Source organism: Cervus elaphus, chromosome 15 (genome assembly GCF_910594005.1).
Source record: "Cervus elaphus chromosome 15, mCerEla1.1, whole genome shotgun sequence".
Taxonomy (NCBI): Eukaryota; Metazoa; Chordata; class Mammalia; order Artiodactyla; family Cervidae; genus Cervus; species Cervus elaphus.
The window spans coordinates 16,272,565-16,297,730 of record NC_057829.1 but is presented as its reverse complement, the minus strand read 5'-3'; positions in this window follow the sequence as shown (position 1 = coordinate 16,297,730).

Here is a 25,166-nt window from a genome sequence, read left to right as displayed (position 1 = left end):
TTAATGAGATGCTCCTATTAAGTGCCAAGCCTTCTATGCTCCATGGACTCTACAACTTGAACAAAAACAGACGTTGTCTCTTCCCTGCATCATTGTGCAGCTAACCATCTGATGTAAGGAATTCAGACTTTAGTCAAATATGCACAAACAGGAAACTTGCACTTATATGACTGGTGCTTTGAAGGGGAGGTATATGATACTATATAACCTACAAAGAAAGAGGTCGACTTGGTCAGAATGTCAAAGATACAGTTCTTGTGCTGATACCTGAAGGAAAGGAGGCATCATCTAGGTGAAACGGGGAAGGAGGAGGGGTGATGAAGGGACTATCAGAGACCAGAGTGGCTGAACCAGGAATGAGGAGCACATGAGTGAGATGGAGCTGAAAGCGAGGTGGGTCAGACCACATGGCCCAAGACCTGACTGAGGCAGGTGGCAGAAGCTCCTGTCCCACGGCTAATAGGACCATGGTCTGAGCAAAGGAACAGTGGTAGACTTGTGGGAGGCACATCATGTGTTTACTCTTGTGTGTTCCTGAGTCTGAGACATCTAAGGGAAGCTGCCAAATGGGCAGCTGAGTTTTGGGGTCGGGAGCTGTGAGGAGGGGTCTGGGCTGGGAGTCCCCTAATGTAGGTGATAATTGACGCAATGTGTGTGGACGAGATGGTCTAGAGTGGGAGGAGAAGGCTCAGGATGACAAGATGACTGTGACACTCAGTGGGAAAGTAGGCTAGGTCTGCAAAGGGGACAGAGAAGGAGCCAAACTCCTTTACAGATGGGACTTATTAAACTTCAGTTTCAATAACTAACCAATGGAAAGATAATCAGCCAAAGCCTTTATATATTTACACTTAATCAGAAAAGAAGTTGGTTTTGTTTTGAACAAATAGCATACAAATAGACTGATATTCCTTAGACTGTGATATATGCAAGGATGTTTGCAGTAAATTCATTTCAGAAAGGTATTACTGATACCAATAGATGAGAAAGGTTAAAAGAACACTATGATTTTCTTTTGGTCATCCTGGAACTAGAGAAGGTGCCATGTGGGTTGTTGAGAAACCTCATGAACCAAACTTTCAAGCAATGCAAAGTGAGACTGCATGGCCAGGACAGTAAAGGGAGACTTTTTAAACTTTTTATTTTTCATTGAGGCATAGTTGACATAACATTATCAGTTTCAGGTGTACAACAGTGTTTCAGTATTTGTATACAATATGAAGCAATCATCTTAATAAGTCTAGTTACCATCTGAAACTTTTTTAAAAATCAAACTAAGGACTGATGCCGAAACTGAAGTTACAATACTTTGGCCACCTGATGCAAAAAGCTGACTCATTGGAAAAGACGCCCATGCTGGGAAAGTTTGAGGGCAGAAGAGAAGGAGACTACAGTGGATGAGATGGTTGGATGGCATCACTGACTCGATGGACATGAGTTTGAGCAAACTTCGGGAGATTGAGTGAAGGACAGAGAAGCCTGGCATGCTGCAGTCCATGGGGTCGCAAAGAGTTGTTCATAACTGAACAATTGAACAACACAGCAAAGAAGAAGAAATCAGCTGCAACCCTCACTGCAGTAGTAGCTGTGTTTATAATTTCAGGAAAAAGGAATTTGAACACAGATGGCAACTTGCAGGACAAATTTTACTCTGCCTTCCTCCCTAGATGTATTGACAGTGCTGTTTGCTTAATGAGGACTGCAGTGTCAGGCAGAAGCTACATAATAATAGCATTGTTCCACACTTGTTTTCTGAACCCCTTACTGTTGTTAATTAGTTCACATTCCCAGTGTTATTAGCTGATCTCAGAAGTACATCTGAGAAGGTGGAGTCTTTACCCAGAGGGCTCTGAGTTAGTATAAAAAGCTGGTTAGGGAAAGAAAGCAAAGAGAGAAAGAGAAGAAACCGCAGGTCCGAGAGGAATGTATCAGCAGGAGCCTGTAGGGACTGGTGTGTTTCGTACCCATCCCCTGGGAGGAAGTATCAGGTATCTCTTGAAATTGCCCACTCTTAAAGCTTGTAGACTGGGGCGTTCTTTCCTTTTCGGTCACTCCTCCAGTCATTCTTCCCTGTTAAAATGACAGAGGAAACTTGAGCTCTGTGGCCAGCTGTTAAGTATAGTTGGCCAAGTTCAAAGTGGAAGGAGCATTTTGTGTGAGAGGGAGTCCCGGACCCTATCACCTTCCACAGTTTAATTCTAGAGAAGTTGGGAATAAAATGAGAAAACATTATGTTGGGGGTGTGCTGGAAAGTGAGCTGTTGTAACAGACGGTGGTGGGAGTTGAGGGTAAGAATCACCGAAGTTATTGACCTTCTGCTGTGCATAGAACAGTGTGGGAGAATCTGGGGACAGTCATAGCAACGGAGCCTCCTGATATCGTCTTTCACTGAGATAATAAAGTGGCAGATACAGGACAAACATATCAGAAAAAGGCAAAGCAATTACAGAAACCCATGAAACAAGTGACATTAAGTGCAGATTCGCAATAGTTACTAAAAACTTGCAGAACATTCAACTGTGCTAGATAGTGACTCTGCCACTCTCAGCCATGGGACATTGGCAAAGTAATTTAATTACTTTTAGCCTCAGTTTACACAGTTTGTAAGACAGGAATTATAATATCCACCTTACAGAATTTGGGTACAGATACATTTGATAGTTTATGTAAATCCCATCACATAGTAGCTATCTCCTACGTGTTGATGAATGAGTGAACAGAAGAATGAAATAGTTGACATCATGCCTGGCACATAGTAAATGCTCATTTAATGAATCTGTTAGTGTTTTGATGGTATTATTTTGTAAGCCGTTTAAAGAAGGCAGAAGATGGCTCTTTTGTAACCTAATGTTTGGCTATACTCTTGCAACTTTGCCCCTTCATATGCTAAATAATAAAGAATGATTGGATAATTTGCATCTGTACAATTCTGTAGAGGAGAATACATTACAGTTCTCACTAACATTTTGCTGCCTCAATTCCTTCAATGTATTTGGAGAGAGGCCAAAGATAAAGGAATATGGAGGCACCACACACTTAAGGAAAAATTTGATTTTCAGCGGGATTTAGGATGCAAATAGTACACAGCTGAGCGATAAGAAGTAAGTGAAAACAAGCATGCTGGAGAAGTGGCCTGAGAGAACCTCAGCCAACTTGTTCACTCAGATATGGAGTGAGGGGCAGTAAGCGGGACCTCCATGTGATGTAACTGACCAGAAATCCCCAAGGACTCCTGTTCGTTTCTGTTTGAAAGTTATCCTAGAAAATGCAGGAAAAACAATGCCTTTCCATTGATAGTGCAACTGGTATAGATTTTCTGAACAAATGGTCTACTATGCTTGATTAATTTGGTCAAGCAACATTAAACAGCTTGTTTTCTTGTTATAACTTATCCAGGCCATTAGGGGTAGTGGTGAAAATAAATAAGTAAAAGGCAAGATAATGAAAAAAAGATTTACTTACTGTCCACTATAAAGCAGGCACTATTCCAGTTACTTTATAAGCATTTTCTAATGTGTTATAATAATCCCATGTCAATCCTGTTATCTATACCCTCTGTAATGAGAAAATATGAACTATCATCTAGGGATCAACAGACTACAACTCAAATCTGGGCCAGATCTGGTCTCTGCTTGTTTTTTGTAAAGTTTATTAGAACACAGCCTTGTCTTCTTATTTAAAAATTGTCCATGGCTGCTTTCATGCTACAAAAGCAAGTTCAGTTGTTGTGACAGTGACTATATGGTAAGATATTCCCAATTTGACCCTTTAAAAAATGTTTGCCATCTTCTAAACTACTATGATTTAGGTCATACCTGAATGGCCTAGTGGTTTTCCCTACTTTCTTCAATTTGAGCCTGAATTTTGCAATAAGGAACTGATCGTCTGAGCCACAGTCAGCTCCAGGTCCTGTTTTTGCTGACTGTATAGAGCTTCTCCATCTTTGGCCACAAAGACTATAATCAATCTGATTTTGGTATTGACCATCTGGTGATGTCCATGTGTAGAGTCTTCTCTTGTGTTGTTGCAAGAGAATGTTTGCTGTGACTAGTGCGGTTTCTTGGCAAAACTCTGTTAGCCTTTGCCCTGCTTCATTTTATACTCCAAGGCCAAGCTTGACTGTTATTCCAGGTGACTCTTGACTTCCTACTTTTGCATTCCAGTCCCCTATGATGAAAAGGACATCTTTTTTGGTGTTAGTTCTAGGAAGTCTTGTAGGTCTTCATAGAAGCATTCAACTTCAGCTTCTTCGGTTTAGTGGTTGGGACATTGACTTGGATTACTGTGATGTTGAATTGTTTGCCTTGAAAATGAACCGAAAAAAAAAAAAAAGAAAATGAACCGAGATCATTCTGCTGTTTTGAGATTGTACCCAAGTACTGCATTTCAGACTCTTTGGTTGACTATGAGGGCTACTCCATTTCTTCTAAGGGATTTTGCCCACAATAGTAGATATAATGGTCATCTGAATTAAATTTGCCCTTTCCTGTCCATTTTAGTTCACTAATGCCCAAAATGTTGATGCTTACTCTTGCCATCTCCTGTTTGACCACTTCCAATTTACCTTGATTCATGGACCTAACATTCCAGGTTCCTATGCAATATTCTTTACAGCATCAAACTTGACTTTCACTACCAGATACAACCAGCAGAAACTGGGCGTCGTTTCTGGTTTGACTCAGCCTCTTCATTCTTTCTGTAGCTATTTCTCTGCTCTTCCCTAGTAGTATATTGGACACCTAGCAACCTGGGTAGGTCTAGGCTTATTGCAAAATTCAGGCTTAAATTAAAGAAAGTAGGGAAAACCACTAGGCCATTCATTTATGACAAATCAAATCCCTTATGTTTATACAGTGGAGGTAATGAATAAGGGGGACTAGGTCTGGTAAACACAGTACCTGAAGAACTATGAATGGAGGTTCACAGTATTGTACATGGAGTGGTGGCCAAAACTACCCCCAAGAAAAAGAAATGCAAGAAGGCAAAGTGGTTATCTGAGGAGACCTTACAAATAGCTGAAAAAAGAAGAGAAGTGAAAGGCAAGGGAGAAAGTGAAAGATACTCTCAACTGAATATAGAGTTCCAGAGAATAGCTAGGAGAAATAAGAAAGCCTTCTTAAGTGAACAATGCAAATAAATAGAGGAAAACAATAGAATGGGAAAGACTAGAGATTGCTTTTAGAAAATTGGAGATATCAGTGGAAACTTTCATGCAAAGGCAGGCACAATAAAGGACAGCAATGGTAAGGACCTAACAGAAGCAGGAGAGATTAAGAAAAGGTGGCAAGAATGCACAGAAGAACTGTATAAAAAAGCTCTTAATGGCCCAGATAATCGTGATGGTGTGGTCACTTACCTAGAGCCACACAGCTGGAGTGTGAAGTCAAATGGGCCTTAAGAAGCATCATTACAAATAAAGCTAACAGAGATGATGGAATTCCAGCTGAGCTATTTCAAATCCTAAAAGATGATGCTGTGAAAGTGCCACACTCAATATGCCAGCACATTTGGAAAGCTCAGCAGTGGCCACAGGACTGGAAAAGGTCAGTTTTCATTCCAATCCCAAAGAAAGGCAATGCCAAGGAATGTTCAGATTACTGTACAATTGCTATCATTTCACATGCCAGCAAGATTATGCTCAAAATCCCTCAAGCTGAGCTTCACCAGTATGTGAAGTGAGAACTTCCAAATGTACAAGCTGGATTTAGAAAAGGCAGAGGAACCAGAGATCAAAGCGCTAACACATGCTGGATCATAGAAAAAGCAAAGGAATTCCAAAAAACATCTACTTCTGCTTCATTGACTATGCTAAAAAGCCTTTGTGTGGATCACAACAAACTATGGGATATTCTGAATGAGATGGGAATACCAGGCTACATTACTGCCTTCTGAGAAACCTGCATGCAGGACAAGAAGCAACAGTTAGAACTGAACCTGACTCAATGGACTTGTTCAAAATTGAGAAAGGAGTATGTCAAGGCCGTATATTGTCACCCTGGTTATTTAACTTATATGCAGAGTACATCATGAGAAATACCAGGCTGGGTGAATCCCAAACTGAAATTAAGATTGCCAGGAGAAATATCAGCAACCTCAGATATGCAGATGATACATGTATAGATGTGAAAGTTGGACTATAAAGCAGGCTGAGCACTGAAGAATTGATGCTTTTGAATTGTGGTGCTGGAGAAGACTCTTTGAGAGTCCGTTGAACAACAAGGAGATCAAACCAGTCCATCCTAAAGGAAATGAGTCCTGAATATTCATTGGAAGGACTGATGCTGAAGCTCCAAAACTTTGGCCACCTGATGCGAAGAGCTGACTCATTGGAACAGACCCTGATGCTGGGAAAGGTTGAGGGAAAGAGGAAAATGGGGCAAAAGAGGATTAGATGGTTGGCTGACATCACTCATTCAATAGACATGGGTTTAAGCAAACTCTGGGAGTTAGTGAAGGACAGGGAAGCCTGGTGTGTTGCAGTTCATGGCATCGTAAAGAGTCAGAGACAACTTAGTGGCTGAACAACAACAAACTGCTTTACAATTTGTTTCCCTAACACTTTGAACAGGTCCTTTAGGAGACAGTTTCTTCAGTTGTAAAATAGTTAACATCTGTTAATGATATTAATGATGCCAGTCTTACAGGATTGTGAGATAGTAACTTCTCATATATGAAAACTGTATGGAAACAAAAGTGGTCTACCATATAGTATCAGTTACTTTTTCTCAAACATGCTGTTAAGATAATTTTCAAATATATAAAAAAATTGAAACATTATACAGTGAACACCCATTTACCCACCATCTAGAGTCAACAATTGAAATTTTCCTGTATTTTATTTCCCTTATATCCATCTACCAGTTTCTTTATCCATCCACCAATCCATCTTATTTTTTACTTAAGCATTTCAAAGTAAGATGTTGACATTAGTAGAAGTAACTGGATATCAGTGTTTCCTCTTTTTAGGGGAGATGTACATACAATGGAATGAAAAAAAAAAAAAACCTAAATGTACCATTTGATGAATTTTTACAAGTTAGCCTCGTTGAGATGTAAAATATTTCTACCACCTCATATCTCTTCTCAGCCACTCCCAGAGACAACTTCTGTTCTGACCTTTTTTACTCAGCATTATGTTTCTGAGACTCAGTGTGCTATTGTGTATAACAGTAGTTTGTTGCTCTTGGTTGCTAAGTAATATTAATTTTATGCACACTCTGTGGTTTATTCATTCACCTATTGATGGACATCTGGGCTGTCTCCAATTTTAAGTTATTGTGAATACATCTACTTTGAATATTCTTACACAGGTCTTTTGTGGACATCTGTTTTTTGGTCTCTTGTATAAGCATGCTGAAGTGGATTTGTTAGTTCATGAGGTCAGAAACTGGGAAACCTTGCTTCCCAAGGTGTTTGTTTCACACCCCTTCTAACAGTGCATTAGGCTTCTGGTTGGTGTACATTGTTGCTAACATTTGGTGGTATCAGTCTTGTTATTTTAGCCTTTCCGGTAGATGGTAGTGGTGGATTTAATTTGCATTTCCACGATGACGAGCAACGACGGGCAACTTTTTGCGGGTTGGACCTTTGTAGGTGTCTGGTAAAGATGCCCAGTTCTGAAATTCCTTTCAGTGCACACCTGACGTGGGCCGTGTGTGTGTGAGTTCTTCTCTCAGTTGTGTCTGATTTTTTTTGCAACCCCATGGACTGCAACCTGCCAGGCTCCTCTGTCCGTGGAATTCTCCCGGCGAGAAAACTGGAGTGGGTTGTGTTTTCCTTCCCCAGGTGTTAGGGGTCAAATTTGGGTCTCCCCAACTGCAGGCAGATTCTTCACCATGTGTGCCACCAGGGAAGCCCGAACTGAAGATAGAAGATGTTACCATCTATGTGGGTATGAGGCTGCTTTACTGTTTGTTCAAAAGACATTCTTTCCCCTATGAATTGCTTTGTGCCTTTATTATAAACAAATTCAAGGCATCAGTGCAGGCCTGTTTTTGTTCCAATGATCTGTTTGTCTCAACACCAGTACCACACACTCTTAATCACTGTGGCTTTAGAGTAAGTCTTACATTCAAGTAATATAAGTCTTCCAAATCTGTTTTTATTTTTCAACATTACTTTAGATATTCTAGGTCCTTACATTCTCATACAAATTTTTAAGTTTGTCTATTTAAAAAAAAATGGTGGAGTTATGACTCTAGATCTGAAGAAAATAGATATTTTAATAATTTTAGGACTTCCAGTCCATGAATGAGGGGTATCCCTATATTTATTTAGATCTTTAGATCTTATTTAGATCTCTCAGCAATGATTTCAGTGTAATTTCAATGTGAAGGTCTTGTATGTCTTAGATTTATTTCTCCATATTTTATGGATTATAGTACTTTCAAAAATGTGTTTCTTTTTTAAATTTCGTTTCCAATTATTCACAGCCAGTGTATATGATTTTTTTTTGTATTGATCTTATATTCTGAAATCAAGCTATATTCACTTATTTCTTTTAGCAGTTGTTTTGTAAATTCCTTAGCATTTTTCTATCTGTGAAAAGGGTCAGTTTTACTTTCTCTCCAATCTTTATGACTTTCTTTTCTTTGCCTTATTATTACATTGCTAAGATCTCCTGTATGATATTGAATAGAAGTGGTAAGAGTGGCCATACTTACCTTGTTCCTACTCTTAGTAGGAAAGTTCAGTATATCACCATTATGTTACCATAATAGCTTTTGTAGGTCTTTGATAGACTATTAAAAAATCATTCTGAGGAAATTTCCTAACTTGGTGAGGTTTGTTTTAATATCATACGTGGTTCAGTTCAATTCAGTCGCTCAGTTGTGTCCGACTCTTTGTGACCTCATGAACTGCAACATGCCAAGCCTCCCTGTCCAATCACCAACTCCTGGAACCTACCCAAACTCATGTCCATTGAGTCGGTGATGCCATCCAACCATCTTATCCTCTGTCATCCCCTTCTCCTTCTGCCCTCAGTCTTACCCAGAATCAGGGTGTTTTCAAGTGAGTCAGCTCTTCACATCAGGTGGCCAAAGTATTGGAGTTTCAGCTTCAACATCAGTCCTTCCAATGAACACCCAGGACTGATCTCCTTCAGGATGGACTGGTTGGATCTCCTTGCAGTCCAAGGGACTCTCAAGTGTCTTCTCCAACACCACAGTTCAAAAGCATCAATTCTTCGGTGCTCAACTTTCTTTATAGTTCAACTCTCACATCCATACATGACTACTGGAAAAACCATAGCTTTGACTAGACGGATCTTTGTTGGCAAAGTAATGTCTCTGCTTTTTAATATGCTATCTAGGTTGGTCATAACTTTCCTTCCAAGGAGTAAGCGTCTTTTAATTTCATGGCTGCAGTCACCATCTGCAGTGATTTTGGAGCCCCCCAAAATAAAGTCTAGCACTGTTTCCCCTGTTTCCCCATCTATTTGCCATGAAGTGATGGGACCAGATGCCATGATCCTAGTTTTCTGAATGTTGAGCTTTAAGCCAACTTTCTCACTCTCCTCTTTCACCTTCATCAAGAGGCTCTTTAGTTCTTCTTCACTTCCTGCCTTAATAAGGGTGGTGTCATCTGCATATCTGAGGTTATTGATATTTCTCCTTGTGAGTGGCAGAGAGGAGATACCCAGCGTCCAAGTTCAGGAGCAGTGGCGGAGAGGTGATATCCCACTTGGTTAGAATTTTGTTAAAAGAATTGTCTGCACCTCTTGAAATGATCATGTATAGATTTTTTTTCCTTTATTAGTTACTGTGTTACATTTTTGTGTCACAAGTATCCTTGATACTTTTTGACTTGTTAAATCAAATTTGCATTCTTGGAATAAAACCCCACTTTACTGCTAAATTCAATTTTGCTAATATTTTCTAAGGCATTTTTGAGTTGATCTTGATGAGAGATCATTCTGTATTTTTTTTATTGGTAATTTCTTTGTTAGGTTTTGGTATTAAGGTTATGCTAGGCTTGTAAAATAAGTTGTCTCTACCACCACTGTTTTCTCAGAGTTGGTATAATATTTGATATTTTCTTCCCTAAATGTTTGATGGAATTCACTAGAGAAACTATAAACGTGTGCTGTTTCTCTTTGGGGATGATTTTATGTGATTTCAATTTCTTTAAAAAAATAGCCTCAAGATTTTCCTTTTCATCTTGTGTAAGTTTTTAAAAATTTTTTTATTGAAGTACAATTGATTTACAATGTGCTAATACACAGTAGCTAATACATTTCTGCTATACAGCAAAGTGACTCAGTTATACATACCTGTATCATATATATATGTATATATGTATATTCTTATCATGTGATAAACCAAAGTGAATTGAATATAGTCCCAGTACTATACTGTAGGACCTTATAACTCATCCATTCTACTAGTTTGCATCTGGTAATCCCTTACTCCCAATCCTTTCTTCCTCCCCCCACCTACCCACCCTTGGCAACCACAAGTCTGTTCTCTGTGTCTGTGGCTCTCTTTCTATTTTGTACATAGGTTCATTTGTGTCATATTTTAGATTCCATGTAAAAGTAATATCATACAGTGTTGGTCTTTCTCCTTCTGACTTACTTCACTTAGTATGATAGTTTCTAGCTGCATCCATGTTGCTGCAGATGTCATTATTTCATTCCTTTTCATGGCTGCACAGTATTTCATTGCACCACACCTCCTTTATCCACTCATCTGTTGGCAGACATTTACATTGTTTCCACATCTTGGCTTTTGTAAATATTGCTTGTATTTACACGGGGGTGGTGGAGGCGGGGGGGGGGGGGGGGGGGGGGCGGGGGTGGGGGGCGGGCAGCATGTTTCTTTTCAAGTTACAGTTTTATCAGAGTTTATGCCCAGGAGTGGAATTGCTGGATCATATGACAACTCTAATACTTTGGCCACCTGATGAGAAGAACTGACTCATTTGAAAAGATACTGATGCTAGGAAATTGAATTGATTGAATAAGGGAGGAGAAGGGGACGACAGAGGATGAGATGGTTGGATGGCATCACCAACTCGATGGACATGAGTTTGAGTAAGCTCTGGGAGTTGGTGATGGACAGGGAAGCCTGGCATGCTGCAGTCCGTGAGGTCGCAGAGAGTCGGACATGGCTGAACACCTGAACTGAACGGATGACAGCTGTATTTTCAGTTTTTAATCTTGTGTAGGTTTTGATGAGTTGTCTTTTTTTGAGAAGTTTTTCCATTTCATCTGAATTTTCAACTTATCGGCAAAAAGTCATTTGTAATATTCACTTATCTTTTTAATGTCTATGGGCTTTATAGTGATAGTTCCTCTTTAATTCTTAGTATTTTTAATTTGTATTCTCTGACTTTTAAGGCATCAGTTATACTGTGTAACAAACCACCCCAAATTTAATGATTTGAAATAATAACCATTTGTTTTCCTTCTGGTAGGCCATCTGGACTAGGATCAGCCAGGCAGTTCTTAGAGTCTGTCAGGTTTACACAGAAGTCTTTGCTCAGGTGCCAATCCACCAGGTGCCCCCGCTTCTGGGACTTGAAGCTTTGGCTGGGGCAATGAGGGTGGTGGGCCATGTGTGTCTCCTCATTGTGCAGGCTAACCCAGGATTATTCACATGGTAGATGGGCAGTGTTCCTGGAGAGAATGAAAATATGAAAATCCTTTTAACCTCTGCAGGGCTATAGTTGCTTTTTATCCTCACATTCTTTTGACCAGAGTAAGTCTTAAGAACAATTCAGAGTTAGTTTCAAGGTGGAGAAACAGACCTACTACCAAATCCAAATAACTATGGCTGTGGGTTAGGGGAGAATTAGTACCATTTTGGCAATCGTTCACGTATTAAGGAGTTTTATTATAGAACAACTGTTATGTGCATGCGTGTGTGCATGTTATGAATTTGGCAATTTTGCGTAGTCTTATCAGTATTGTGATATTATAATCTTTGTGCCTCTTTCTGGATTTTGCAGAACATTAAGTTCTTTGGTGTCTCATCAAGAGCAAAACTCCCATTAATACTTTGGCAGATTTTGATTATTTATGTGTTTTTTTTGTGTTATAAGTCAGTATAAATTTTGGTTGTGTACATAACCCCAAACCAGCAGAGATTCAAGGCATTTTTTGTTCCATAGTCCTTGAGGAATTAAAAATGTGATACTGATAAAATTATCATAGATATGTTGACTTTGGGCTTGTAAAAACAGTCCAGCTCTTAAATAATTCTCAACTATGGATAAATTATAAGTAAAAAGAAAGGCAGTCAATTTACCTAGCATAGGTAATATATTTCTCTAGGTTTCTCATCCTGTTGGTCAATAGAGAAATTCTTGGACATAGGAAATAAACTGTATTTTTATTAGTCCCTAAGTATACAGTCTACCCATTAAGTCAAATTTGTTATGCCTTTCCAGAAATCTACCTCTAGAAATCTATCCTAAGTTACTTATGGGTGTGTGAACTCATATGAGTATGAGTAGTCATTTATAGCCTTGTTTCTCTCATGAGAAAATTGAATTAATATAAATGTCTAGTAGAAGGGGATTGAATTTTTTTTAAATATGGCATTTTTCATCACATGGAATACTATACAACCATTTAAAAGTTATGGAAGAGTATTTAGTGAGCTGCCTGGATGTTCATTATATATAGTTGGATATTCATCACATATAAATATATATATATGTATTTAAAAACAGATTTTATTGCTACTTTTATGATTATGCATGCATGCATTCTCAGTCACTTCAATCATGTCTGACTCTTTTCAACCACATGGACCATAGCACACCAGGCTCCTCTGTCCATGGGATTCTCCAGGTAAGGATCCTGGAGTAGGTTGCCATATCCTCCTCCAGGGGATCTTCCTGACTCAAGGATCAAAACTTCATCTCCTGCATTTCAGGTGGATTCTTTACTCCTGGGCCACCGGGGAAGCCCTTGTATGATTATATTGTGGTACATAATGATATATATAAGTGATATATATATTATATATTATAAATATTATTATATATTATAAATATTATTATATATTATTTTAATATATTTATATTTTAAATATATATTATGTGCATAATATGTATTATATTATTATATATTATATTTACTTATTTATATATCACTATACATAGTGATATATAAATAAATATATACAAATCTTGGAAGAATATACAGCAAAGTTGTGATGTCATTATTTATGCATGATGGCAATATGATTTTCTAGTTTTATTGAGATATAGTTGACATGGAGCATTGTATGAGTTTTAGGTATACATGATAATTGGATATAAGTATATATAGAAAAATGATCACCACAATAAGTTTAGTAATATCATATTACAAACTGCAGACTTTTTTCTTGTGATGAGAACTTTTAAGATCTATTCTCTTAGCAACTTTCAAATATACGATACACTATTATTAACTTTAGTTACCATACTGTGTATTATATTTGCAGAACTTATCCTGTAAATGAGAGTTTGTAACTTTTGACCATCTTCGTCCATTTCACTCACCCTCCACCTACTTCTATGGCAACCATTAACCTGCTTTCTGTATTTCTGAGTTTGATTTTCTTAGATTCTGCATGTAAGTGAGATCATAGAGTATTTGTTTTTCTTGGTCTTACTTATTTTACTTAGCATATTGCCCTCACCGTCTACCCATGTTGTCAGGAACAGCAGAATTTCTTTTTTTTTTAATGACTGAATAATTTTCCAGTTGTGTGTGCAGATATGTGCAATTTTTCTTTATCCATTCATCTGTTGATAGACACTTAGGTTATTTCCATGTCTTGATTATTGTAAATAATGCTGCAGTGAACATTGGGACACATATCTTTTAGAGATGTCGATTTTTTTTCCTTCAGCTGTATACTCAGAAGTAGAAGTGCTGGATCATATGGTAGTTCTATTTTTAGTTTTTAAAGAATGTCCATGCTATTTTCTAATTTACATTTCCATTAACAGTGCACAAAGATTCACCTTTCTCCACATCTTTGCCTACACTCGTTATGTAATCCCAGAGGTAGATTATCGTTCTGGTAATAGTCAATCTAATGTGTGAGTAGCCATGGTGGCAAAGTGGATTTTATTTTCTTATTTTTTTAATCCATGATTTGAAATTTTTAGAATGAATATGTATGGATGATATGGGGGAAAGTAAATAAAAGTTACTTTAAAAAAAGCCCTAGTGATTTACAATTTCAGTATTATTTGTATTTTTGTCACTACTGTCTATATGAGGTTTGAGCCTTATAAAATCTACAGAATTACATAAAACTCAAGATGATCTGAGTATACAAAAGGCTGGTTTTGTTGCCACCCTAGTAGAACACAACATCATGAAATGGAGTGCTTCCTTTAGAATTTTTTTTTTTTTGCTCTTAACATTCACAAGAACTCATAAAGACTGGGGAACTTTTTCTCTAATAACCATCATGTCTTTATTTTAAAACACCACCATTGTGAAACAGGCTTGTAAAATTTGGTTTGGAAGCAGAATCAATGTTCCTATTTATTTCTTAAAGCTCATGTAATCATGGGATCCAGAGTCTTTAAAAAAAAAAATCTGTTGGCTAGACAGTTACTGTTAAAAGTAGACATGGGTATTGCTTCTGTGTTAAACTGCTAGCCGTGATTCTGTGCTTTTCTTGCTAGTCTAATTGATGAGCTCCCTGACAGGGAAGTGTTGTGTTGCACACATCTGTAGTACAGTGGTATTTCTATTTAGTAAATCCCTGGTGCAATATAGAGTTTGGCCAAATTCTCCTAGATTTTAACATGGCTACAAAACAAAACCCTGTATTGGAAGTTTTGATGTCTATCTTATTCTCGTTGAATAGATGGTTGAGACCGGTTGCGATCTAAGAAATGATTAATACAGCCTTCCCTGGCAGTCCAGTGGTTAAGACCCGACTCTTTGAGTGCAGAGGGCATGGGGTTCAATCCCTGGTGGGAGGAGCTAAGATCCCACATGCTGCACAGCACCCCCCCAAAAAAAATAAAGGTGAAAAGAAATGGTTAATGTAGTGTGTCATCTGTAATGAATAAGCACGTCTTCAAGGGAGTATTGAAACTTTCTAGGACCCAAATGAAGTCTGACTGTGCTGGAGAGGATTTTTTAAAGTGGGGCAGAGTGTTGTGAAACTACCACATCTGCAAAATAGTCAACACTTAAGTTGTTTGGTTGATGGATTTTTATTGGGTTTGTTGCCAGAAGGAGCAGAATGTGGCTGGGTGTGTAGAGCTGAGCATGGTTTCCTGGGGCGGGAGGAAGTCTTGGGGCGAATGGGGCCCCATCCAGGTAACACCCAGGTAGCCGCAGTGCTCCGTGCCTGCAGCGCCGATGTACAGGCAGCCGTTTCCGTGTCAACACCTGCTCATTAGGAACTGGACCAAGACTCCCAAAGAGCTCTCAGATGGCCTGAATTCTGTATCCCTGCCAATCCGAGCTAGAATTTAATAACAACCTTGAGGTGAAACTTGGGCCTTTCCTCACTGCTAATCCCCAAAACCATCTGGCTTTCCCTTTCTCTGACTAACACTTTACTGTATGTGTTGGGGGAGGGAGGAGGCTGTGGGCAGATGAAGGGGAGCAAACCGATCTGACCTTTCTTAAAGGACAATCCACTCTCCTCCAGAACAGATAGAGTTTCTTGTGGGTCCCAGACCTAAGCTTGTTCTTTCCATAACTTCCGCATTTTCAATTGCCACATCCTTGTTGGAAGTTCTCACCATTCATTAACTATTGACAGATCTGCTTCCCTGTCCAGGCATTAACTATTGACAAACCTCCAAGTTTCATTCTTTTAATAAAATAATGTCAAAAAGAAGCATTTAAGTCCATGAAGATGATTCTGATGTTTTTTTAAAGGTATGCATTTTCTCTTTAATTTCTGACTCAGTTTAGCACATTTTTAGAAATAAGGAGGATTCTCCATAAATATTTGTTTATTCCTGTGCCCTGAAAAGTGATGGAAGTAATTTAGTAGGAAATACGTATAATGTAATAGTAAATTACTAATAAAATAGAAAACACTAGAGTTGCTTCTGCCTTGCCACCACCCCAGGGAAGGGAAGAGAGCATAGTAAACCAGATGTCTGTCCTGTGCATTGCGTAGGGAATAACATGGCTGTGGTCCTGCTGGAGGCTCGCTCTGGGGCAGATGGCCATTGAATTGAATGGCAGATGGGATCAGCTGTCCTACTGCAAATTGATCTCACTCTCACTCTCCTGAGTGCTTGTTGAGCTTGGGCATCCTGAATACACATGTAGAATTATGCTACTTCAATAAAAGAGGTGCCCAGTAAATATTTGTAAGTGAAGGAATTAATACACAAATTTTATTTCTGTGTATGCAGTGCCATGCGAAGTCACTTCAGTCATGTCCAACTCTGTGCAACCCTACGGACTGTAGCCCTCCAGGTCCCTCTGTCCATGGGATTCGCCAGGCAAAAATACTGCCGTGGGCTGCCATGCTCTTCTCCGGGGGATCAGCCTCACTTTTTACAGACTGCAAACTAAGAATGGTCACACAAAGGTGACCCAAGTTCCGATTTCAGTATGCACAAATGAAGTTTTATTGCATCCCAACCATGTTTGTTCATTTACCTGCTATCTCTGGCTGCTTTTGCACTAGGGCAGGGAAATCCAACAGGTACAGCAGAGGCCAGATGGCCTGCAGAGCCCCAAATACTTGTTGTCTGGTCCTTTACAAAACTGTTTGCTGATCTCTACCATAGAGATATTAAATTAAAAAAAAATGAGTTGGATGAAATCTACCTAGATGAAGCTACATCTCACAGTATTTGTGAAAATATTTCTCCACTTCACCCTTTCTTTTAGGAGATTAATTGGAGTGAAAATGAAAATTGTTCTCAACTTTTATCTTTTTCAAAAGGGCCTCATAAGTTTTTTCCCAAACATAAAACTTGATGTCCCTGTACTAACTCTACTAACTCTTGTGATTATATCTTGGTATGGTATAATGGAAGGACAAGTAAAAAGGTGCCAAGTTGTGGACCACATAATACAAAGTTTAATTCATCTGATTTACAGTTTGCCTTTTGAATCAACATGGAAGAGGAAATGTTCCAAGACTTACCAAGTTTGTAGGACAAGAAGAAAGAGGAGGAGTCCCACATATATTTAGGAACCCTGAGGGCCAGTCTGTATTACAGTCTGCCTCAACATGATAATGCCTGTGTGTACATGTACTGTTTCTGTCTCTTGTGGTAATCATGTTGTCTCATAAACATTAGTTATTGAAAACATACTGGTAAGGAGCACATACTGTTATTTCCATTCCAGAAGGAAATAGTTATAAACTCTGTATGTAGCTCCTTCTACGGCAGTAAATCAGTTCCAGATCCAAGAAAATGTCATTTTTTTTTCTTTTTTGCCATACAGAATCTCTGCATGATTGATGTAGTCCACAATATGATATAGGATTGCTACATGAGTTTTAATGTGAATATTTGACTATTTCGTATGACTTCTTCTATGGCACCTGGCATAGTGTTCAGTTGTTTTATCCTACTCACGGTCACTATAATATGACATCATGAATCAACTAATTAGATACTCCATTCTCTAAAAAACTAAGTCTTTGCCTTCTTTTGTGCACCACACTCTCTCTTATATTCAGAGTCAGCAAATGATCCCTGAGTAGGCCAATAGTTTCCCACATCTACAAATCCTATCTGCTTCTTCACACATTTGCTGTTTTAGTTGTCTCTTAAAAGAAATGTGTTGAAAGTGAACTTTCTTTCTTTGTGTCTTGGTCAAAACACACCAGCAGAGGAAGCCCACATAAGTCAATCATTGCATCCTACCATAACTGTATTTCAGAATTACAGAGTACATAGGTCAGCAGAGAGGAGAGACTTTAGAATTCCTTTCCATCCCTACATTTATGGAACCAGGGACTCGGAAGGATAAGGGGCTTCTCTAAAGTCTTACAGTTACTTTTAGCAAAGTTGAGAGAAGAACTATTTTGCCTTTCTTGCGTGTTTGCATTCTCTTCCCTTTGGACCCCCGTAAGTATGATTCTGATATAAATATTAAATTACAAGGTTTCAGTGAAATATCACTGTTTGGCTATAAACAGTGAGACTTGATTCCATGGTATTTACTCCATGACTTGGTGGAGTAATGGAGTAAAAAAGTCAACGTTTTTGGAATATTTATTAAACTATAAGTTAATAAAGACTGATGGAAGCCATAGTTATCCAGATAGTTTAGGAGAAAAGTAATACAGAAACATATTTTATCTTCAGTAATATATTTGAATTGAGCCTATTACCTGAGAAACTATTCACATTTATTATCAGCCATTGTGCTCACCTTCTTGGTTTAGAGGGCTAATTGGGAGGAATTGCTACCCTAATAAGGTCTTCTGGTGGCTCAGAGGGTAAAGAATCTGCCTGCAAGGTGGGAGACCCAGGTTCAGTCTCTGGGTTGGGAAGATCCCATGGAGAAGGGAATGGCTACCCACTCCAGGATTCTTGCCTGAAGAATTCTATGGACAGAGGAGCCTAGCAGGCTACCATCCATGGGGTCACAAAGAGTCTGGCATGACTGAATGACTAACACTTTCACTTTACTAGCCTAATACAGTGGAAACTCAACTCAACTGGCTTCTCACTATCTTGAGAATCTAAAATTGGAAAGAAGCAGAGGACCCCGTGCACAATTGTTCCTCATCTTGACTCTCAATCCAGTTACAGTCTTCATTTTTTCCCCTAACATTGTGACCGAGATTTTCTTCTTCATTGATTTGTTGACTGGTTTACTCCTGCCACCCCATACTCCCAAGAATGGAAGCTTTAGAGAAGGGGACCTCATCCATCTTACTCGCCATCCTATCACCAAGCATCTATGACAGTGCCTGGGCTCTAGGGGGAATTCTGCATTGTCTGCTCAAGCATGAACAGTTGGCCAGGTAGACTAAGAATATGAGGTGTTGAACTGTGAAATTGTAAATTCTGCAGATAGGAAAGAGAGTCTTTATACCTGACCTAGAATGCATTGTTCTGCATACTCGCCACTTGGTTTTGTATTACAGGTCCACACCCCTGCTTCCACAGCACCTGTATATGTGTTATAATTGTCAGTTTCCTTGTCTGTCTTTCTCATTGATGATTTGAGGGATGGGACCAAGTCCCTTTCACCTGTGTGTCCCAGATGCCAAAATGGTGACCAACAGAGTGAATGAGTCCATGAGTATGTGAATGCTGCTTTTAGCACAAGTGCCTGAGAACATCACGTGTTTTTGTCCTTTAACATTTCATGTGGAAAGCATAATGACTGACTGCTAAGTGTCTTCTGATGCTTCTTTGGAGAAATATCTGCCTGCAGGAAAAGACCTACTGGCAAGTTGGGCTCTCTTTTTGTTAAGATAAGCTCTTTATGTAGACTGTCACTGTCCAATAGAAATGTAGTGGGAGCCACATATATAATTTTAAATTCCAAATAGATACATTTAAAAATCTCTTTAAAAAGTGAAATTAATTTTAGTGTATTTTATTTAACTGAACATATCCAAATATCCTCACTTCAGCATGAATCAATATATAAAATTATTATTGAGGTAATTCACATTGCTTTTTTTTCATGGTGTCTTGAAATCCAGTGTGTATTTTACATCTCAATGTGGGTGCTAAATTATCATCAGAAATACTTGATCTTTTATCTTATAAAATGAAAAGCGAAAAAGTAAATTCACATTTCCAAATTATTCCAATACTTAAATGTGTTTCAATATCTGAACTGAGAATGTTTTTAAATAAAAATTTCTTAATTAAATAAAATTTAGAAACTCAGTTTTGCAGTCATGCTAGTACTATTTCATTGCCAATAGCTAAATAGGGCTGGTGGCTACTGTTTTGGCCAGCCCAGATTGTAAATGCTTCATTTTCATTTTTTTAAAAATTTTATTAAAGTAATCTCATCGACAGAGGAGCCTGGCGGACTGCAGTTGCAAAGAGTCAGACATGACTGAGCAACTAAACAAGAACAAAATAGTCGATTTACAGTGTCATGTTAATTTCTGCTGTACGGCACAGTGACTCAATTATACGCATACTTTCATATTTGTTCCATTATGGTTTACCATATATATAATTCATATCATATATATGGGTTACCATGACTATAGTTCCCTGTGCTATACAATAGCACTTGTTTATCCTATAAACAAGGATAAATACATATAATTGTGTAAATTCTTCTTAAATAAACCTTTCCTAAATATCCTTCTTCACTTTCAAACATGCACCACCTTCTACCACCTCAGTTCAGTTCAGTTCAGTCACTCAGTCGTGTCCGACTCTTTGCGACCCCATGAATTGTAGCATGCCAGGCCTGCCTGTCCATCACCAACTCCCGGAGTTTACTCAAACTCATGTCCATCGAGTCAGTGATGCCATCCAGCCATCTCATCCTCTGTCGTCCCCTTCTCCTCCTGCCCCCAATCCCTCCCAGCATCAGGGTCTTTTCCAATGAGTCAACTCTTTGCATGAGGTGGCCAAAGTACTGGAGTTTCAGCTTCAGCATCAGTCCTTCCAATGAACACCCAGGACTCATCTCCCGTAGGATGGACTGGTTGGATCTCCCTGCAGTCCAAGGGACTCTCAAGAGTCTTCTCCAACACCATAGTTCAAAAGCATCAATTTTTCGGTGCTCAGCTTTCTTCATAGTCCAACTCTCGCATCCATACATGACCACTGGAAAAACCATAGTCTTGAACTAGATGGACCTTTGTTGGCAAAGTAATGTCTCTGCTTTTTAATATGCTATCTAGGTTGGTCATAACTTTCCTTCCAAGGAGTAAGCGTCTTTTAATTTCATGGCTGCAGTCACCATCTGCAGTGATTTTGGAGCCCAAAAAAATAAAGTCTAACACTGTTTCCCCTGTTTCCCCATCTATTTGCCATGAAGTGATGGGACCAGATGCCATGATCTTAGTTTTCTACCACCTCAGGTCATTGGATTTTGGGGTTTCTTTGTGGATTTCTTTGTGGTCATCTGGTTCCACTTGTTCCTCCTGTAAGGACCAAGTCTGCAGAGAGGAAGCAACTTGTCCGGTACAATTGTTTGTCCAGGACTTTGGGTGCTGGCTTCTTGCTCACTCTTCCATCAGGCACTGCCAGCTCCCTCCTTTGGGTGGGACAGAGTCTGGGGGCTGTGCCTGTGGGGGTTCATTCATGTGCATCCAGGGATCCCCTTCTTTCTGCTGGCCAGAGTGTGTGTAATGAAGAGACCACAGGGGAGCCATTCCTGGCAGCCCGCCCCCCGCCCCCCATGGGAGGTGGCAGAAGCAGCTGGCAGCTTGGACCAGCTGGCTGGCTCCAGGCTGAGGTCATGCTGGTGAGTTGGACAGACAGCCTGCTCCAGGGACGGAGGGCAAACCAAGTACTAAGACGAATGAAACCAAGGCCAGCGCTCATTTATCCAAAGGTGCCGCCCACTATGAGGAGTGTGAAAAGGACCACCAATCCTTCAGTATGATTTAGTCACTGCCTTTTTTTTTTCCATGTGTCTCATCTGAAAATGAAGAATAATCTGTGACTGTGGGCTAAGCATTTCCTAGGGTGCCTTTCTGTCATTTATAACCATTGACAGGTTTAGTGCTTGTTTTCTTTCTTGTGCCCCACATTGTTCAGAACCCGCTCAAGATCTCTTGACATCATCTTTATCTAGGGTGCCAAAATTAATGCAGTGACGATGGATCCATTTTTCTTTCAGAAGGAAAAATATTTTGACTCTCTCTTATGGTGAGGCTGTTCTGCTTCTGAGAAAACTGAAGTGGGTGCAGCATGAAATAATTCTGATCCCATCAAAACATGCACTTTCCTTGTTATGAAGAGCCGGGGGCAGGGTTGGGAATGTGCAGCTTAGTTGGTGGCTGGCAGGGTTGCTCTTTTTTGTTTTTTTCCTGCTCCCATCCCCCATTCCTTATATACTACCCACCCTCTGCTTCTGCACATTACTATGTCTATTTTTTTCAAAGTGCACTTTGAAACTCTTGTAACTTCAAGATCACCAGGAGAGTATCACCTCCACAGAAATCAAATACATGATTTGTGTGTCAACTCAGCTGAGCAATGTTGGAGACACAGTATAAATGATAACCGAGAGTAGTCAAGTTATTGGCTGAAGAATAATCAAAACTTGTCTTGGAATCCTGGCAAGGTGTTTGCCAAACTGAGGAGAAAACAGCTCCCTGGCTCGGGTAAAATGTCCAGTGTATTGATTTGCTTTTATTTTCATTGGCATATTTTAGTCACAGCATTTTGACTCCTGGATTAGAATTTATTTGGGGGTATAGCCATTATTCCAGATGCCAAACTAGAAAGTGACTTTTACTTTTTTTATACTAGTTTTACACTCTAATAATGCAAGGACAAGAAGGACTCAATGAAACATGTTACCTCTCATCAAAAATCAGGAATTACTTTGAATAAGATTATGAGGAAGGTTTAATAGGGGGAATCACTTATTGATATAATTTCTGTAATCAAAGGTAGACACCAGGGAAAGATCAGGACTCCTTGCTGTCGAGTGCCTGATTTCAAATTTCAAACCGTGCTCAGCCAACCTGCCTTCAGGAGGGAGGCTGAGGAGGTCTAAAACTTGGGGCTCTAGACAGTGTCCCTTCCATTCAGCTAGGTAACTTCACTCTGGTTTATTATTCTCAATGCCTGTCCTGTAGGGCTTACTCAAAGGAAAAATTTCTGCAGCTAATAAAAGTTTGAAAGATCAGTCTTTAACTTTGTTTTGAAAAGCTGGTGTAGGAATTCTTGTACCTGGAATTTTTATAAAGCCCAAATAGCTTTTTTTTTTTCTTCCCCCCTTGAGAGAAGTTGTTCCTTAACTTTCTGTAGCTTCAGCATTCCTCAGATGGGCCGCCCCATCCCATACAAGCCCTATTCCTTACACTCTCATGGCCAGTGTCAGGGAGCAGGCCTGGAGAAGCTACCCGGTGGACCTCGCATTGCTGTTTGAGGCGCGGTGCTCACTTTAATGCTGTTTCTGCATCTCCTTCTTGCTGCAGAGACCCGCCCCTCTGCTGGGGACCTACTCTTACACCAGCTGCAAAGTCTTACTTGGAAGGTTTGAATGAATTTGATCATCACCCAGAAGAGAACAATCTCATGAGACTGAAGTGGAAAAGTTTTATAAAACTTCAGGCAAAGAATTAAGTTTTTGAAAGTTCTTTTCTTGGTTGTTTCAGCTACAATAAGAGCTTGCTTTCTAGAATTATTGTTAGAACTGTGAATTAAGTTTGGGAGGAACAAATGCTAATATTTGTGGCAATCTTGGGTAAATGCCTTTGCAATAAATAAATAAATAAAAAATAAATGCACCAGGAGCTTGATATCAGGGTGTGTGCTGGGTAGGAAGAAAGGGGCTAAGACTTTAGTTATATTACCATCAAATCCTAGGACTCACAGAGCTGCCTTTCTTGGCAGTTTTGCTGTTTAAAGTTCTAGTTTAAAAATGGCAAACAGAAGCCCATATTTTCTGTAAGAAAGAGAATCTAAATGAGCTATGTCTTAGAGTTTAGTTTTGGTGGGACAACCACTAACTGCAAAATCCACTATAAAAAAAATTCATATTATGGTGGCATATAAGTTGTGACTTATTCTCAACTTCTGAACATTTTGGGAAAGCAAAGAATTATTCCAGAGAGAAATGTGTCCAAAAATACCTGGACCTGTTTTCCTAATTTCCATCTTTGCTTTTGCTGATAGAAAGCAATGAGACAGTAGCTTTGCCAGCCTTAGATGGCAAGTTACCTTGGTCAGGTGTGCTTATAAAAACATTTTAAAGTATCATTAGTATCTATAAAGGAAGAAAAAGAAGATCGTGGAGCCAGTGGGAAATCAGCCAGTTTTTTAGCTGGCTATCCTCTTCAGCTTGCTGAAAATAAGGATAGGAAATTTTGTGAATATTCCTCAGAAGTCCAGGATGGTTAATATCAAGAGCAAGCACACAAAAGTTTAACTTTTTATATTTTCTGCCTCACATATTACTATTACAATAAAAACATCTTCTGATAGAAAAGCACTTATTTTTATTATGAAGCTCCAAATACAGTTTATTGCTTTTGGATCTGAGTTACATTTCATCCTTTGCCTTCTTCCCCACCCCTGCTTTTTGTCAGATGATGGTTTTTTAGACAGTGGGGAACTTTTCTACAACTCTTCTTCATGTAGATAGTTTCTGTGGGAAAGCAAGCACCCAAGTGTCAGTGGGCTGTCAGAAATATAGGGCCACAGTGGTTTTCACATGGTTCGCAGTGAGGCCATCTATTTCAATCCACTTGTAGTAAAAGGTAATGGCCATGGTCCTCCTTTGCTTTCCATTGTCTGTTGCTGCCCAGGGGAAGATGTAAGGCCCCCTGCTAGGGAAGAATGAAGAAAGTTCTTGATCTCCAAATCAGAAATACAGTGAGTAGTCGTTGGCGGGAACTTACACTTTGGGTTTTTAATGAAGCAGGTGGACAGCAGCTCCAGGGACCTCCGACCAAATCCTTGCACAACACCTCTGGACTGCGTGCTTTGGCCGCCACACATTTTAACAGTCAGTCCTGCAAACTGAATCCCGGCGTGTTGCAGTTCCTGGGGTCACAAAAAGTTGGACTCAACTTGGCGACTGAACAGCAACCACCACCACCTGCAAACTCAAACGTGCTGATTTCCAAAGTCAAGGACTTTGAATATTAGAAGCATACACACTAAGTCTTTTCAGTGAAGCCTCATCTTTTCTTCCCCTGCTCATTTACTTGGGGAATTTAAGGTTTCTCACCGGGGCCTGAAATGGTTCAGGTCCAGACTGACATTTCAGCCATGTCTTGGGCACCGTGTTTGTGTATATGAATGATTCCTGACTTATTAAATTTCTTCCAGTGCATGCATCCTAGCAGAAGATAGCCCAGCAGGCCTTGAGCCCTACTGCTGCTTCACTTCACCTCATGAATATTCAGAAGCTGCAGTCATTGAGGACTCAGGTGGCAAAAATAGTAAGGTGATTGAAGTGCATATGAACGCCGAGTCCACATTTCCTCGACTCGGAACCCCTGACTGTAGCGCAGATTTTCTGTGACCCTCGGACCTCAGGAGGGGAGAGTCCTGGGGAACCCCTCTGAATCAGGCATCTGTTCCTTACACCAACATGC